This window comes from Camelus ferus, chromosome 2, assembly GCF_009834535.1.
Source record: "Camelus ferus isolate YT-003-E chromosome 2, BCGSAC_Cfer_1.0, whole genome shotgun sequence".
NCBI classification, from domain to species: Eukaryota; Metazoa; Chordata; class Mammalia; order Artiodactyla; family Camelidae; genus Camelus; species Camelus ferus.
In genome coordinates this window covers 85016494-85035035 of record NC_045697.1, presented here as the reverse complement: position 1 = coordinate 85035035, position 18542 = coordinate 85016494, and the positions used below count along the sequence as shown (strand labels likewise).

The window sequence follows — 18542 nt, the reverse complement described above, 5'->3', positions numbered from 1 at the left end:
GGTGCCACAGGACCTCAGAGGAGGGAGGTGAGGAGTTTGCCAGTAGTGGGATTAAAAGACCCAGAAGACACTTAAACTATTGTCAAGAATGCCCCATTTCTGTGTCAAAAACAAACTGGTACTTGAAAGTCTGTTCAATATTTGCAGATATTAACTACTATATATAAAATAGGTAAACAGTAAGTTTCTTCTGTATAGCACAGGGAACTATATTCAGTATCTGGTAGTAACCTATAATGAAAAAGAATATGAAAATGAATATATGTATGTATATGTATGACTGAACTATTACACTGTACACCAGAAATTGACACAACATTGTAAACTGACTTCAATTTAAAAAGATAAATAAAAGAATAACTCAGTGATCAATAATCTTTCTGATAATCTTTTTATTTCTTTCAAACCAGAAGAACAATTGATCTCTCTGCAACTTAAAGTAAGGTTTTCAGCAATGGAAACTAGAAACATTTGTTTGCTCTAAAGATGGGATTCTGAAGGGAGAGCAAGAAATTGGTTTTTATCCCATGTTCAAGAAACATTTTCTATTGAGTAAAATTAACTCAAAAGGATGTCAAACAGCAATTCTGACTGCAACCCTGACTTAAATGAATATGTTGTATGCTTGACATCTAACACCGAATTCCACTAGTCCTCACACCATTCTCCATTTAAAAAGACAACATCTGACTGTTTCTTGGAGTGACAGCAAATTCCACTTGGACACCTGTGTGCCAGATGTGTGTAGCTCACATGAACCCTGCTATTCTGCCTGCAATATTTACCACAAACTATTTTTCCCCTTTGGCTGAATTAAGAAGTAGAGCCATCAGAATGCACCACAACTCTTAAAACATTTTTTCTTATTATTCTTTTATCTTGTCATTCACATGTTTTCAGTTTCCCTTCTAACTCTATTTTTACATAACAGCTTTTATTCCAAATCCACAAGTCATTTCTTTTTTCCTTGTTTTAAAAAATTGAGAACAGGGGATTAATTGTGGCATTTAAAATTTATTTTTATTTTTAAGATGTATGCAGTGACTAATGGAGGAGTATTATGCTTCATTTTTCCATTGGGTCAACCATAGGCAAGAGAACAAATAGATTCTTGAAGTTTTAGTGAATCTACTCCAAATCTATTGAAAGTATTAGACCATGTCTATTTTTAAACATTATTTAATAGAAATAATCACTTTTTCATGTTAAATGAGGGGTTGTTCTTTCTCACAGGTCTGTGCTTCAGCCTGGAAGAAAAAGTCATGCAGCAGATGGACATTAAAAATGGAAAGATCAAAGGATGATGTCATTGGAACTCAAGGTCTAGGAATGGAAGGCCAGGTGGACACCAGAAGGATAAAGTTAATACAGTATTTTGCTGCTACCAACAGGCAGGAAGACCAGAGCAAACACAGCTACATATGCAGAAATCCTCTATCGGCTGTTGGTAATTTGCTTGGATTATCCCAAATGGTTTGGTTAAATCCATCTCATATAATACTACCATGCGAATTCATGGTAGTCCTTGGACCAAATCAATGTGCTAAGTTTTAAAATGAGCTGTGAATCACATGTCAAATCACATGTCAGGTAATATTGCTAGGTAAGACCCTTATAGATATATGACCAAGGACTAATTTTAGCACTATGGACTTCCATGGGTTTCATTTTCAATGTAAAATATTACATTTATTACTAATACACTAATAAAAACATTTTATTGAACACAATGTTGGGCACTAGTCTAAGTACTTTACATGAATTATGTCACTTAACATTCACAATAGTTTTACATGGGAGGTACTAATGTTATACCCATTTTGAAGATAAGGGGAAAAAAAGACTGAGAGATTAAGTCACTTCCTCAGGTGGTCCAGCTAGGAAATTCTTACATTGAAACCTAGGCTGTTTGACTCTAGAATAGCAGCAACCACACTTGAAGAACTGGACTGATTGTAGTTCAATGAAATTTGTATGGAAGTTGTCTTATTATAGGCAGAAAGTTTTGCATATTAATGATCATTACATACAAATTTTATCAAAGTTATATATGACCCATGTGGAAAAGTAGATAGTCTCCAGGCTCTTTGGATGAATTGCTCTATTTCTTTCTTCAAGAGTATCAATAATATCCTGTTGCATTTAAATTCGGATCCTCCCACTATCATGAGTTAGAGCCACTAAACTATTTAGGAAAGGTCACCAAGTCACTTCATTTTTGAGAAATGAGATTTAACCACATAAATCTGCACATGTGTGCTCATAATTCATTACCTGTTGGAACAATGTAGGCAGATAGACTTTACGCAAGTAAATTCTGAAATATTAATAACTGGAGTGGAAATGAGAACTTTCCAATCTCTTCATTCAATTACTGAATTATCCTCATGGCTACCTTATTTTCTTTTAAGTTCAAGTAGAATCCTTTCTGTTCCAAATGAAAGTACAAATAAAAGTAATTTCAGGTGAGCAGTCATTCTCTAATTATATATTATCCTTTTGGCTCTCATGTGATACTTGTAAATCTAACATTAAAATATGTGCTAAACCCCAAATAAGCAGATATATTTTGAAACTCAGAACTAACAATGTAAAAGAGGCACATCAGATTGCTGGGAACAAGCCCCAAGGCTTCTGATTTAGTAGGACTGGAGTGGGCTCTGGGAATTAATATTCCTAGCAAGTTCCCAGGTGATCCAGATGCTACTGGTTGGGGACCACACCTCGAGAATCACTGGTTTAGAGTATTGGGAACACCCCTTCTAAGATCGGAGGGGAAGTCTCCTGCCTTGGGTCTTGTCTCCTCTCTGATGCTTCCCATTGTTTTGTTTTTGTTTGGCTCATTTCAGCACCTTTTTTTCCTCCTCAAACCTCATTTGAGTCATCTCTTTCTGTGCTTGGTTTAGGAGATGGGTTGTCATTCATTTAGTCCAGTCTTTTCCACTACTGGCAGTAGTATCTGTTAGGGGATGGGGGAAAACTCCCACAGTAGCCTAACCTCAGGATAAAATAGTCACAATCAGACCCTGCCAAATCCAAAACTCACACATGCTCAATAAATCCCTAATTCTGGAAACTGGATCAGAACCCCCTCCTCTACCCTTTCTTTATTCCTCGTACTCTTCCATTATTGCCCATACCATGATTTTAAATAATATGTTTCAGTGAGTATTTTATTTGTTGGCTTCTACCATTAAGCCTGTGACATCTAGGATGGCAAGACTCCAGTCCAGTTTTGTTCATTATTGAACCCCTAGGGCCTGAAAAAGTGCCTAACGAATAATTTACACTCAATGGATATTAGTTTGACTGAAGGCACTGTTGATATTGTACAAGGATCTCTTAGAACAGGAAGCTTGGAAGTAGTGATGAATTTTTTCCCTGCATACTCTCGTAAGTTTGCATAATCTCTTACGCCATGCCAATATACATATTAAAAATCCAGGACAAGTACACGCATTTGGGAAGTCATTCCCACTAACAAATATGACCTCATATCACAATGGCAGCTGAGAATGCTCTTTGGATGAGAAGAACCAATTCTGCTTTTATACCTGCCTGCTCTACATGGTCTCTCTTAGATCTATATTAACCTCTTAAGATTTATGTAAATTCCATTTTTTCCTGATACTCCTTGTTTCCTATTTGAGTTACTAGATTTAGGCTGTGCATGTAAATTATTTATTTTTTTTTTTTGGCATCCCTTCTTACATTGGGGTATTTATCAACAAGACTTTCTAGTTAATTTTTCCCAGTTTCTCTAAGTTGTATCCTGTTATGTCTTTCACTGGTATTTCCCTTGATGGTTTACTTTTCTTCTTTGTCTTCTATTTAACCAGCAAGCATCCTTCAATTATCAAGTTTTTCTTGAGAATCTTCTCCTTCCATGAGGAAAATAAAGTAATATGCAAAATGTCAGGGGCCTAAGAAGATGATTCTAAAGCCGGTAAAAATCCAATAGTGAGATTAGGTCACAAAAGAGAACAAGACCTTTCAGATCAAATACACCAGTTCCCAAGCTGCAGTGAGAAATGGCTTCATCCTTACGAAAAACTCCTTCTTGCCTTTAATAGCCTAAATTTATTGAGTTTATATTAGTCAAAATTTGAGGTTAGGAATGTTTTAAATTTACTTTTCTTTATCTTATGTAATGATTCTCATGGAAGATCCCAATTAACATCTCCACTTTGTAAAATAACCAGAGAAAAAGCATCAAAGGATGGAATTATCCTGGAAAATTCATTGTTATATAAATGCCTTTATGGTCCTGAACATATAGAATTTCTGGAACCTCTAACCTGCAATGGTTTTATGGCATTAAAACTAATTTTTTGTAAAATGAATAATGATTATAAAGGGAAAAAAATTGTTGACTCCTCGGCCACCTCGGTTTATATAATTGCCAACTGGACATATAGTGCGGCTCCCAGTGAAACTTCAGTTTAAACTAATGCATGAATATCTGTGGTCTGACCATGCTTTTAAAAATAACATTTAAGAAGACTTAACTTGACAAAATATAGTCCTTAACCTCCTCCTCTGTATTTTGTCAAACTTACAATGTAAAGGAAAAAATAATGGAAAAGTTTCCATTATTACCACTTCATTGACAGTGAAATGTCTAAAGTCTAAAAGATCTGATGAGCATTTATCAAAACACTCCCAAATTTACTAATCTGATTAGCAATTAATCTAAACTGAACACCTTTCAATCTTCCATATGAACCTTGAGTGGGAGTTTCTGATAGTGCCTATTGATTAATGTATTGCTTTTTATCCTTCAAATAATATATGTTAAAATAATTAATTTTCTTCTCTTAATCCATTTGTTTAAAATAAAAAATAAATTTTATACAACTCTTTTACCTGAGTTTTTTCTTGATGACCTGGTGTTGGAAACTTGGTGTCATTTGTCAGTCACGGAAATTTGTACCTATAGTTCAGTGAAAGAATTCTCACCTCAGTGTGATAATTCTATTTTCAGAAATATTACTATGGTAAGTTTTTAAAAAAGTGATGCCTTTGGATATCAGCAAATATTCATAGAAGTGACATAGATACATACATTTCATCTCTCTTTTGCTAGACTGAGAGAAACAGATCCTGGACTAGACTGATGGTAATCTTGAACAGTGACATGTACAGGGCTTGTATGACACAACTCAGAAAGTAAGGAAAATTTCTAGAATTAGAAGTGCTTTCAGTACTTAAAAACTGGGGTAGATTATCAATCATTATATCATAATATCTTTCCATCTTGCTAGAGTGGTCTTAGCTTCCTCCACTGCTTTATCCATACCTTTTCATCTAATACTCCTCATTCTAAGCAAGATCCACAAGCATGTCCAATGCTCTACACAAGCCTGTATGGAGGAAAGAAACTACATTCACATTAATACTGAGAGACTGGACAAGTATAACATTCTCAAGTTAAATAGCCAGACTACAACAAGATTACTGTCATTGTATTTGCTGGTCCTCTACTATCGGTGGGGTCCTGTGAAGGATTAAGAATGTTACCCTTTGCTGTGAATTCTAACCATGGCAGAACTAAGCTCTCTGACCATATAAAATACAACAAAATGGATCTTGATGCTTTTTTAGTCATCAAGTCCACAGTTATAGGGAATTTCAGTGCTTATGTTACTCATAAATATTACTTCTTAGCCTACACTTTTCCTCTCTGAGTATCTACTCCTTTGTATAGAGCCCTGGTTACCTAGTAGTTACCACCTGATATCTTTTATTTCCAGCTAAACTGATTAAGGAAGGAATGAATAATCAATTCAAGAGGAACTATTTATAGGCTAATTTGAGACACTAAGATTTTTCTCTCTCTTAAATAAGAAATAAAGATTAAATTGGTGAATTACTAAGCCCAATCAACTTGCAAATCAAAATTGTGGGGGAACAAACAGTAAAAATGTTTAAAAGACAAACAGGAAACAAGAATTAAAATACAGTAAAAATACAGAAAGAAGTACAGATGAAAAATCTTCAGCTTCAGAGACAAAGAGATGGAGAGATTAGAATCTAATGACTCTCCAAGCCCCAGAAACTAAGTTCTCCTCTATCTTTCCAATAAACTTAATTTTTCTTGGATTGATGGCTTTCTATTCTTTGTAAGGAACAATTCCAGAATATAACCTCTTGTGGTCCTTCTTATCATTCAAACTTTGTAGACTGAAGTGAAGGCATACTGCACTTCAGTCTACAAACTCTTTGAAAGATGGAAATTTTGAAGAGTACACAGCTTGCCTTCACATATGATTTGGAAGTTAATCAAATCTTTAACAAGTTAACATTTCCTGTTGCATTTAAGTATGTATTTTCTTTCTTGGAAAGTTATAAAAAGTGAGCATGTTCCAGGGTAGAGAGAGAGTCAGTGAGCTAATGTAAACAATTTAGATTCATTACCATTAGGAATTCACTGAGTATCTATTATTGATGTGGGAATTATGATAAGTAACTCAAACTCTACGCTCAGAGAATACCCATGGTCTGTAATGTAAAGAAACAACCAAAAACCCCAGGCATAGAGTAGTAAGTGCCACAAGAAATCAGAAAATGAGAGATGTTTGATAGGCACTGTTTATTGGGCTATATCATGATCAACAAACACAGACAAAGTTCATACTTTTAATGAAGAGTTTCAGAGAGCACCAACTAGAACTGTGGCAAAAGTAACTCGCAAAACAACTTTAATGACTCCCACCTCTCATCTCTGTTGATTTAAATTAGAAGCAATCATTATTAAGATAACATCTATCTTCTTTTAGTTAATTCTTTGTGAGCGTGCTGTATTAAGCACTACATACGTTATCTCATTTAGTCCTCATAAAGGGGATTACTTTTAAGGAAAAATTATAATTTGCATCTCACAGATGAGGAAACTAAGGCTTGAATTACTTGTCCAATAGCACTTGATTGGTGAGCTTTAGAACCAGCTTATAACCAGTCAGTTTCTATAGTCTTTATCTCTTTGTCAAAATTGATGTAGTGGAGTTAAAAAAAAAAAAAAAAAAGGAAAATGTGGATAAGATACTGTGGGAGGTGAGTGGAAGGACTATCTCTTCTTTTAATGTAGAACCTTAACTGGATGATGTATTTTAGCTTGTTCAAGAGAGGTGCTGTTCAGCTACTGAGATGTTACAGTCTATATGACAGAGTTTTATATGAATGTTGTCTTAAACTTGGTTAAATAATGAACAATTATCCAATGATTATTGCTCAGTATTTCAAGTGGAGTCACAGATGTCCTATTTTCAGAAAAATAGTAGTTAAGTAATAAAATGACATAGTGGAAAAACCAGTAGGCTTGACACCAATTGCCTCTTACCCATTATGTGAGTATGGGGAAGTTAATGTTTTTTGGCCTTATCTTCCTTATCTGCAAAATAAAAGGGATAGCGTAACTGATCTCAAAGATAATGGTTCTAAAGGCAGATGGAAGACCATGGCGACTCTTGGCAAAGCATGCCACAATGCTGGTTTGACCTTCCACTCCATACCCCTCAGGGAATCTCCTAGTATATATAAAGACCACACATTGAAAAAAGCTAAGGAGAAAAGACAAAGGAAAAAGCACAAAAATATGATGCAGTGTGTTTGTGGAAGAGTCCTGGAGAGTCTTTTTTGGTAAAAAGATTTTTACCCTCCTCCAGTTTTATTCTTCCAAATGTCTCTTTTCAAGTTTGAGCAAAAGTGGTTTGTGCTGTAGTTAATCGGTGACTTTAGTTTGCAAACACATGTGATCCTGGAGAAATTTAGGGATGAGGCAGAGAACAAAGAGGGGGCTTAATGCTTGGCTTGATGTACTTTTGTGGGCTTCTGGCCCTGGTTGGTGTTAGCCAGAAGGCTTTTCCTGAACTCCCCACACCCACCCACTCTGAAGTTCCTATTGCCTATATACATAGCACTCACGAACAACCTGAACAACCTGGTGTATCTGTCTATGACATATTGTTCATATGGACTACCCATTTGTCTCTGCACTAGAATGTGAGTCGTTCAGGAAGGAGGTTGCATCATATTCAGTTTCTATCTCCATCACCTTACCCATTCAAGGCTTATCATGAGTGTGTACTCAATAAATAATTTTACGAATGAATTAATCATATTATCTATGCTTGAAGACTGTAGAAAGAAATAATCCATGAAGAGCAATGAAATGGACTTCTATGTTTTAGTCTAGTAGTAGGTCAAGCACAAGTAGGAAAGAATGAATTCTGGGACAGAAACTCAAGTCAGAAATAAAAAATGTGATGATAACTAGAGAACTTCTTCCAGTACAACTCTTGGGAGCCCAAGACTACTGCGAGGTGAATGCTTTAGTCAGAATGTTTGTAGTTGCAATGATATTAACTATATTAATTCTTAAGGTTGACATTAATAATACCCATTTATTTCACATATCAAAGAATTAGGAGTTGGGCTATTTCAAAGTATTAAATTTAGTACATAAATAGTTGACCAAGGGTCATATTTTAGCTCTTATATCCTCAGTATCTTGACTTTTGACTTCATATTTGTCCTTCATGGTGACAAGATATCTAGCCTGATGTCAAGCACCTCACAGAATGGATTCAAGAGTGAGCAAGTAGTTTTCTTCAATATAATATATAGTACTGTTTTCTTTCCTGTCCTAAATGATAGGCAATAATAGAGTCCCCTTTAAAGTTCGTTGGCTAGATATGAATCACATGCTGAAACTAAAGTGATCATGGGCAAGGGGAAAGAGATTACTATGACTGACTAAAACTAACCATGATTTTCAGCCTAGAGTTATGGAGGTGTCCAATTTCTCCTGAAATATATGACCCCTACATTCATGACTAAAACCTAGATTCCATAAGCAAAGAAGATAGTTTGGAACTCTGTAGTATAGGCAACCAACAGTGAGTAAGTGAGAAATCCAAACATTAAACTTTTGTCTTACTGGCCTGACAAAGAATTGTAGTGACTCTAAACTTCAAAGGTCTCATAATTTCATTAAAACAGTATTACAGTTAATCAGCCATTCATTTGGACTGAGTGTCTCCATCAATCATATCTGGACCATCACAGAAATAGTCAAAATATTCTCTCTTTAAAGTTTGCTGTATTTTATGATTTGGCAACTGACCTATCATCTAGTGTGTTGATATCTAAGTCTTGACCAAGATTACATTTTTGGCCATGACCCACAGAACGTATTTTAAGATCTTGGCACTTGCCTTACTTGAGCATGAATTTCTCATGTAGTTCATATTGATTAATGAAGTTCTAAAACAGGAAATTTAGAGGAATTGAAAATATGTTCTTCCCAAGTAGAGGACAGACATTATTCCTTCTTCTCCTCTAATGCAGCCTCCCAAGTGAAAAAGTGAATTGGTCTTAACACAAACAATGCTGTTAGTCATCAACATGTTTCCAACTCAAATAAAAAGTGTGTATCAACGAAGAGTGAGTCAGGCAGAGTTGATTGTGAGTAGTTCTAGGTATAGTTTGGGAATGAAGATGTTGCTTGGTGAATTATTTTTTAAATCAGCTGCTTACTCAAAGGTAATTTGAACCAGATTAGTAACCACAGAATTTCATTTAATATCAAAACCTGTTTGTAAATTTTAAATAATTTTAAACTTATTTTTACACATCTGATATAGTAAGTCCTAAGAATTTCTATTGTGTAACTTTCTATTAGAGGCCTATTAAAACTCTTCTAGTTTAGCATCTTACCAAATAAGTCTTTGAAGTATAGCCTAACATTAAATATTACATTATACAGGTAAAGGAATCCATATATGGAACAAAAACAAGAAGGGTAAGATTGACCTCTGAATCACTAAAGAAATTATGGTGAGATCCACCTCTAGACCTTTAGTCTTCTCTCCCCGGTTTCTCCCACTTCCCAGGAGGCACTAGTTTCCTCCTCCTGGGGACTGCAGAGATGGTGAGTCAAATGTATACATACCTACATTAAATCCTTTCTGTGTGGAATATAAAAAGCTAATGCAACTTATTAGAGCTGCCTAATGAGAGAAATGAGCCTTTATTCATAGTCATTCCTTCATCCTATTTTCTGGTTTTACTGTGTTTACTGATTTTACATCCTCTGTCTTTACTTTTTCTCTCCACCTCCTCTCTTCCTTTCAAGATAATGGGGTTTCAAGGTGCACAGAGTTGGTCTGAATCCTGGCTCTGCCAATTGCTACCTTTTTTAACCTTTGGTTAGTTAATCAGCCTTCCCACACATTCATTTCCTTGTCTGAAAATGAAAGTAATATTACCCAATTCAAAAAATTGTTCTAAAAGTTAATATAGCACCAAGAATGTTAATTTCAATGGCATCTCTGAAATTGGCAGATGCTTTTTCTAGTATATGGTGAGAAATCTTTCTCAGTTGCCTAATAATTTAAACTTGATAAAATATGTTTAAAATATTCTGAGCAAAGGGTACACTAAATTAGAGGGATTTTTCACCTTCTATAAAGGAGGAGGTTGGATTAGATGATTTCTGAGGTCTCTTTCAGCTCAGAATTCTGAGGTTTCCCATTTCACCAAGCATTTGCTGCAAACAGAATTCCACTCAGCCAGATATGATAGATAATACAACTATACAGAAGTGATCTAGTCCCTGTGTCTACAGAAGTATAATTTGGGCAAACCAATCAGAAATACAACACATTCTACTCGCTTTCTATCTTTATGCAGCTTTCTGAAAACTCAATCAAATCTTTTTTGATGGATATGTCATGGCAGCATCTTTCAGTCTTGCTAGTTCCCTGTATTGCATTCCTTAACTTTTAAAATTATCCCATCAATTTAGCTTTAGTTTCTGAAGACTCTTCTGTTAGCAATGGTTATAAATTGCAAATTTAATCCAGAAATTTAAAAACTAAGAACATCTATTTTTTCTTCACTAATCAACATGGGGTCTGAATGCATTGGCAAACCTGGCATCTGATAAGTTACATATACTCTCTAGATTTCACAGTCTTAGTTCCTGCAGCTTCTACAGGGAATATATGTTCATCTGCTTACAGTTGGGAATCTCATTAAGCCAAAGTATACTGAATCATAGCTCTTGATGGCAATCCATTTCCCTGAAAGAAAGGGATGAATGTCCTGGCCATTCTACAATCCTCATTATTGCAAAAATGGATACAGTGATCTATGCAGAAAGAATCACGAGCCACAAAAAACAGAAACAGGAATGTTTAGTTCTAGAAAGGACCTGTGTTGCTAGTCTTCCCTGTGAACCTAAGCAGCTCATTCGATTTCCCACTATGAGTGCTAAGGAAGAAAGTGATTGTGCTAAATTTTCTTTTCCTGGAGTCCCCGGGAACCATTTGTAAAATGGTTTGCTTTTATAAATCAGTATTTTTAACATATGGTTTAAAACAGAATTAAATAAAACTCTGCAACTTCATGCTGAGGTTGATGTGAACACCTCCTGATGTTCTGCAAGGAATGCAGGAAAAGCCATCTGAAGATGGAGGGTTCTAGCCTTTCTCTCACTACCTAGTTGTATGAATTGTGGCAAATCCCTGAAGGGCCTCAGTTTCCTCATAAGGATAATGGAAAGATTATACAGAACAACAATTCTTCACCTGAGGGCCAAGGACCCCCCAACGAGCCCATGAATAAATTTTAGAGAGTCTGTGGACTTGGGCAGGAAAACATTACATTTTCGTTTTCACTACTACTTAAATGAAATTTAACATTCCCTCAATTATGGATGCAGGCAACAAAAATACATTAGTAGCAGCACTATCTACAACTGTGTTACCTATAGCAATCACAGATATTTCCATATCATAACATAGTTGTTGTAGCTATACTGAAATATAGTTTTCTTCATTTCAACTTTGAATTCATTACAACCATTAGATCTGTTGCTAGATCTTGTCATTTACTATAAATAATAAATAAGCTAATATAGTACTATGCCACAAATTTTGTTTTTACATGTTTTATTGAGTAATAGTCATTTTACAATGTTGTGTCAAATTCTAGTGTAGAACACAATTTTTCAGTTATACGTGAACATATATATGTTCATTGTCACATTTTTTTTTCGCTATGAGCTACCACAAGATCTTGTATATATTTCCCTGTGCTATACAGTATAATCTTGTTTATCTATTCTGTATTTTAAAATCCCAGTCTATCCCTTCCCACTCCCTGCCCCCTTGGCAACCACAAGTTTGTATTCTGTCTATGAGTCTGTTTCTGTTTTGTATTTATGTTTTTTTTAGATTCCTCATACGGTATTTTTCTTTCTCTTTCTGGCTTACTTCACTTAGAATGACATTCTCCAGGAACATCCATGCTCCTGCAAATGGTGTTATGTTGTTGGTTTTTATGGCTGAATAGTATTCCATTGTATAAATATACCACATCTTCTTTATCCAGTCATCTGTTGATGAACATTTAGGCTGTTTCCATGTCCTGGCTATTGTAAATAGTGCTGCTGTGAACACTGGGGTGCAGGTGTCATCCTGAAGTAGGGTTCCTTCTGGATATATGCCCAGGAGCGGGATTCCTGGGTCATATGGTAAGTCTATTCCTAGTCTTTTGAGGAATCTCCATATGGTTTTCCACAGTGGTTTTCCTTGCTTCCCTCTCCCACTCTTAATGATTTAGATGTCTTCTTTAACAATTTTATGTTTATTCTTTTTGTAATTCATGGCAGTCATTTCCTTTCCAGTTATGAGTTTCTCATTTTTGTAGCATCCTGCTTTTCTATTTAGAGTAGATCTGTCAATATTTCTTTTAGCATGGGTTTAGTGTTGCTAAACTCTTTTAGTTTTGCTTGTCTGTGAAGTTCTTTATCTCTCCTTCTATTCTAAAGGATAGCCTTGCTGGATAGAGTATCATAGGCTGCATCTTTTTTTCATTCAGGACTTTGAATATATCTTGCCACTCCCTTCTGGCCTGTAGTGTTTGTGTAGAGAAGTCAGCTGAGAGCCTTATGGGGGTTCCCTTGTAACTCACTCTTTGTTTTTCTCTTGCTGCCTTTAGGATCCTTTCTTTATCCTTGACTCTGGCCATTTTGATTATGATATGTCTTGGTGTGGGTCTGTTTGGGTTCTTCCTGTTTTTGGATATCTGATTCCTTCTTTAGGTTTGGAAAGTTTTCAGTCATGACTTCTTCAAATACTTTTCAATCCCCTTTGTTCTTTCTTCCCCTTCTGGAACCCCTGTTATGCGTAAATTGGCACGCTTTGTATTATCCCATAGGTCCCTTATATTGTTTTCATTGTTTTTTATTTGTTTTTTCTCTCAGCTGTTCTGATTGGGTGCTTTCTGTTGTCCTGTCTTCTAGGTCACTTTTGCGTTCCTCTGCATTATCTAGCCTGCTTTGTACAGCCTTTAGGTCAGGTCTCATCTCAGCAAATGAGTTTACTAATTCTACTTGGTTCTTCTTTATAGCTTCTATTTCATTTTTGACATATTTTATATCTCTAAACACTATTTCTTTTAGTTCCTTCAGTACTTTGATTACTCCTTTTTTGAAATCTTGATCTAGTAGGCCATCAATGTCTATTTCCTTGCTCGTGCTTTCAGGAGATTTCTTTCGATCTTTTAATTGGGAGTGGTTCCTCTGCTTCTTCATCTTGCTCATATCTCTCTGGCACTGTGGCTTAAGGAGTATCAGTTATCTAGTTCTCCTGGAGACGGTGTGCTCTTAATGATTTTATCAAGAGGTCTTTGCGTCTTCTCCGTTTCGCAAACTCAGTTTGCTGTTTCCAGAGGCCCTCTGTTGGCGCTCTTGTCTGTGCTGCTCCCAGTGGCTGTTGGCTAGCAGATCACGCCCCCTCCTAACACTAGGTCAGGAGCTGAGCTCTTATCTGGTTGGCAGGTGGGTCACTCCCCCTCTCGATGCTGCAGTCAGATGCTGCACTTGGGGGAGGCAGGTGGGCAGATTGCACCCCCTCCTAGCACCGTGGTCAGGTGCTGCATTCCTGCCAGGAAGGCGAGTGGCCGCCTGCCCTCTCCCAGCACCGGTCGCTCTGCTGCTCTGTGCAGCTGCCCCCTCCACCTCAGGTCAGCGCTCCGAAGGCGGGCTCGGGGAAGATCGTGGAACGGCCCCGCCCCTGCTCCATGCCAAATCTCAGCTCCTTGTTTGTCTCGGTGTTGCAAGCTCTCTGAGGTGCCAGGGCAGAAAGATCCTATCTGCCTTGGGCTTTAAACAAGTCTCAGTCCTGTCCAGGAGGTTGCGGAGCCCTCGAGTGAGAATTCAAGGCTGGGCCCCACCCCTGCCCGGGCGCTGCACCCAGGAGGAGATGGCAGCTGTGGCTGCGCCCCGCCTCTCTTCTCGGGAGAAGCACCAGTAATGGTGGCACAGGTCTGGGGAGACAAAGGGTATGGTGCCCCTCCCCCCAGGGCACACCAGCCATGTTGCTTTTATTTTCACAGTTTATCGGGGACTGAGGTTGTTCTGCTCCGTATCCCCTCCCAGCCATGGTGCGCAGCTCCCTGCAGTCCCCCAGGGCTGCCCCACTGCAGCCGCCCCAGTCCTCCACCTGGCTCAGGCGGCCTTTCTCGGCCCCCAGTTGCCAGCTCGCGTCTTGGGCTGGGTGTCACGAGGACCCTTTGTGCCCATTTAACTCAGTTCTGTTGGTCAAAGGGTGCTTGGGGCAGATCTGAGCCTTGGAGGCTCCCCCTTTGTCCTGCTGGCCTCTCCGTTGGAGGAGGGAGACCCAGCAAACGAGCTCCAGTCCTCCTTTGCCACTCCCTCCCTGCAGGATCGGTCCCACACTGTTTTGCCTTTTCTTCTTTCTTTTTTCCTTTTCTCCTACCAGATTTTTGGTGTCTTTGTGTTTTGAAGAGGGCGATGTTCTGTTGGAGTTCAGCAGGTGCTTTGGTTGGCTGAGTAGGTCCGTAGATGTGAGTTTTGTTGTATTTGTGGAAGAGGGTGAGCTAGAAGTGTCCTTCTACTCCACCATCTTGCTTCTCTCCCCCTACTATGCCACAAATTTATTTTTAAACATATTTTAATAGACATTTTAGTACAATCAGTTTTCTTCATAAGCCTCTGAATTGTATTTTGTGGTGTTTGAGCTGTAGGCTTCTTCATACCACACCAAAGGATGAGGGCATGAAAGACGTGAAGAGTCCTCACACTAAATAAATATTAAAGGTCTTTTAATTTCTAAATGGCAATGACTATAGTTTAAAAGATTTACTTAAACTTCACTGAGTAGAAATCTTATTTGAAAAAAAGAATTGTACAACTGATAAAACTTATTTCTTTTTTTCTCCTAGTTTTAGTGAGATATAATTGGCATACAGAACTATGTAGGTTTAAGGTGTACAGCACAATGATTTGCCTCACATACATAATCTCATTTGGATAAAAAATGAAAGAAAAAGAAAAAATTTTTTCTTGTGATGAGAACGCTTAGGGTTTACTCTCTTGACAACTTTCACATATTACATTTAGTAGTGTTAATTATATTTATCATACTGAACATTGCATCCCTAGTACTTATCATATAATTGGAAGTTTGTATCTTTTGACTACCTTTATCCAATTCCCCCTCCTCCCATCCTCTGCCTCTGGTACCTACAAATCTAATCTCTTTTTCAATGAGTTTGTTTATTTGTTTTCTTGTTTTTGAAGTATAATTGACTACAACACTATATTAGTTCCTGGTAAACAAAACAGTGATTCGATATTTCTATACATTTCAAAATGATCACCATACTAAGTCTAGTTACCATCTATTCCATACAAATATATTACATAATTATTGACTATATTCCCCTCAGTGTACATCTCATACTCATGATTTATTTTGTAACTGAAAGTTGGTACCTCTTAATCTCTCACACCTATTTCTAAATCTGACTATATAAAATAAAAAGAAAACTATCTTTAAAGCTTGAACAACTAAACTTCCCTTAAAAACATTGTCAATTGCATCATGCCATGTGGACCTCTGAAGGTTTTGATGAATGTGATTCGGACGATAGCATTTAAGTTCCTACTGCTTGACAATTATTAGTTTCAAACATTAGTTAATGAATTAACTCAGCATTTGTCCAGATTTTGTTTTCATTTGAATTTCCTGTTCTACTAAGTACATAGGGAACAATTCAGAACTTTAGAATGTGACTGAATGACTAGAGAGTGAATTATATCCATATTTTTCAAATGATGAACTAGGCAACAAAAAGAATAACTGGCAAAACAAACAGAAAACAGAATTATGACTTTCGTCTATTTCTACCATCAACAATGGTATTCAATTTGTACTAATTCAATTTGTACTATTCAATTTGTACTAATTCTTTATGCCTCTCCTGAAGGAACAATAATCTATCCTCCAATCCTCAGGGGATGGAAGAGCACGTTCAACAGGTTTTAATGTAAAGCAAAGGGCATGCTTTCTAAGAATGTCTGTTTTATAACAGTCATGGTTGTCACCATAAATATGATTAGTTGGCTTTTTGTCACCAACAAGCCTTTTAATTCTGAGACAGTGGCAAAGATGAATAATGAAAAGACTCCATCATTCTGTAAAGCTGCAATTTTAAAGAATGTAAATCTTATGATGAAAGAAGGAAGTTGGCTGAATTATGTACAAACTGCAATTTGACCAATATTGTTTTTCATAATAACTACTCTTAACATGTCAGCCATATTTCTTCTTTTGCACTAAAGACATATTTCTTTGACATGACAGTAAATTATTTTTTCCTGTCCTTATTCACTTCAATCAGGTGGTGCTGAATGATTAAAATGAAAACTTATACATTTCAAAACATACATTTTCTTTTCTTACTCCCTTCAGAGTTATCATTGGAATCAATTCATTTTGGCAAGGGATGCTTTTTTATTATATTACTTACACTGTGAAGATGCATTTTATTAACAATAAGAGATTTTCCTTATTCAATAAGGAATCCCAAGTCATATTCTGTAGGCTTGGAAAAGAGGGATTAACAACATGATTTCACTCACATGATAAATCATTTTATACGCTTCTATATATATTAATACATATTTTGGATTTGAAGTTTAAGTTCAATTATATAAAGTCTTTACATCTTCAATATCTTAATATTTGTACAATTTTTTTCTAATCTGGAAAGTATAATGCCAAAGAAATAACCAATCACCTTACAGAGTTAAATAAGCTAAGGTAAAACAATCATTCTGTTTCTTTCAGCTCATCAAACATTCTACAGTAATTTTTAATGGAAAAATAGCCAAAGTAAAGGCTGAGAGGCAGATTCCCTTAAGACTCTGGAAATTCACTTATTCAAGGCTTTTAAAATATTTTCCTTTCTTCCCTCTGCAAAATCTTTCATGTATTGAATATGTGTAAAAGAGTATTGGGAGAGGATGAAGTGCGGGAAATGCAGATTTTGAAGGGATTAAGTGGAATATGCTTTTATTTTTAAAAAGAGGTGAGCATAGACATTTTATTTTATAAGCTTCTGGTCCATTAAGTTAAAAAATGAATAAAATTATTTTTAAGAGATTGGCACTGATCTCAGCAAATGGAGTAAAAAAAACTGAAAGCCAGATTATAAATGGGAAAGCATTTATGTTTTTTTCCAAAGTTATAAAATTTGAGAAGTGTTTAGCACAGGCACTGCTTTATTTTGTAGATTAAAATATATAGTGTATTTGGAATGAAACACACATATCTTAGGACAGGTTCCATATGTGAAAATATAGAACATCGGACTGGGAAATTGCCACTGACAAAGCTATATGTGCAGTTAAATACAAGACAACAACCCTTTAGACAAAGGCAAGGGAAAACACTTTTCTTAATCCTTCAGTGAGTTCCAACAGAGAATATAGATATAGCACCTGCTTGAGGTTAAAACTAGGATTTTCAGAACAACCTAAACTACTTGCAGTTAGTTTGATATAATCATTTTTCAGAAATAAAAAATAAATTTTATTAATATTAATAAAAATTTTAATATATAAAATTTTATTTATTAATATTTAAATGATGCTCTGTTTTTAGAAAAAAATCTAAAACTTTGCTATTTCTGTTAATTAGAAAATAATTTAAGGCTGTACATTATGCTCTGTTATCTGACATGAGAATATAAAAGTTTAATTTAATATGTGCCATAGACATGTCATAATTGTCCAGGCTTAAAAAATCTCTAGGCTTATAATTCCTCTATTTCTATTTCCATATATATATATGTGTGTGTGTGTATGAATAAATATACACACATATGTGCACACACATACATACATAATTAATTAATTAATACAACTGTTTATTCAGGACTTACTATGTATAAGGCACCATATTACAATGGTGGGCACTTTGGAAGATGTAAAAATAGACAAGAGACTATGGTAACACTCAAAGTTTTTTCCCTCTAGCTGGGAACGACATAAAGCACACATGTAAGACATAAGGAGGCAAATATAAGAAAAGTTCTGATGTAATGCTCTCAGTGTTCATAGAAGAGAAAGATCACTTTCATCTGGGAATCTGAAGAGACCTGAATTATGAAATGAAGGAAGTGATGTTGCAACTTGAAGTACATCATTTTATGCTGTATGGAGATGA

General features: G+C 36.1%; 1 long non-coding RNA gene across 1 annotated transcript; it reads right to left on the bottom strand.

The window, feature by feature from the left end:
• Positions 1-1043: 1043 nt before the first annotated feature.
• LOC116667185 lies at positions 1044-7939 on the bottom strand. Its single transcript, XR_004323984.1, has 4 exons — positions 7928-7939; positions 5144-5147; positions 5110-5113; positions 1044-1110 (listed from the first exon to the last, which is right to left on the bottom strand). It is a non-coding gene; the product is annotated as an uncharacterized LOC116667185 (long non-coding RNA).
• Positions 7940-18542: the final 10603 nt, after the last annotated feature.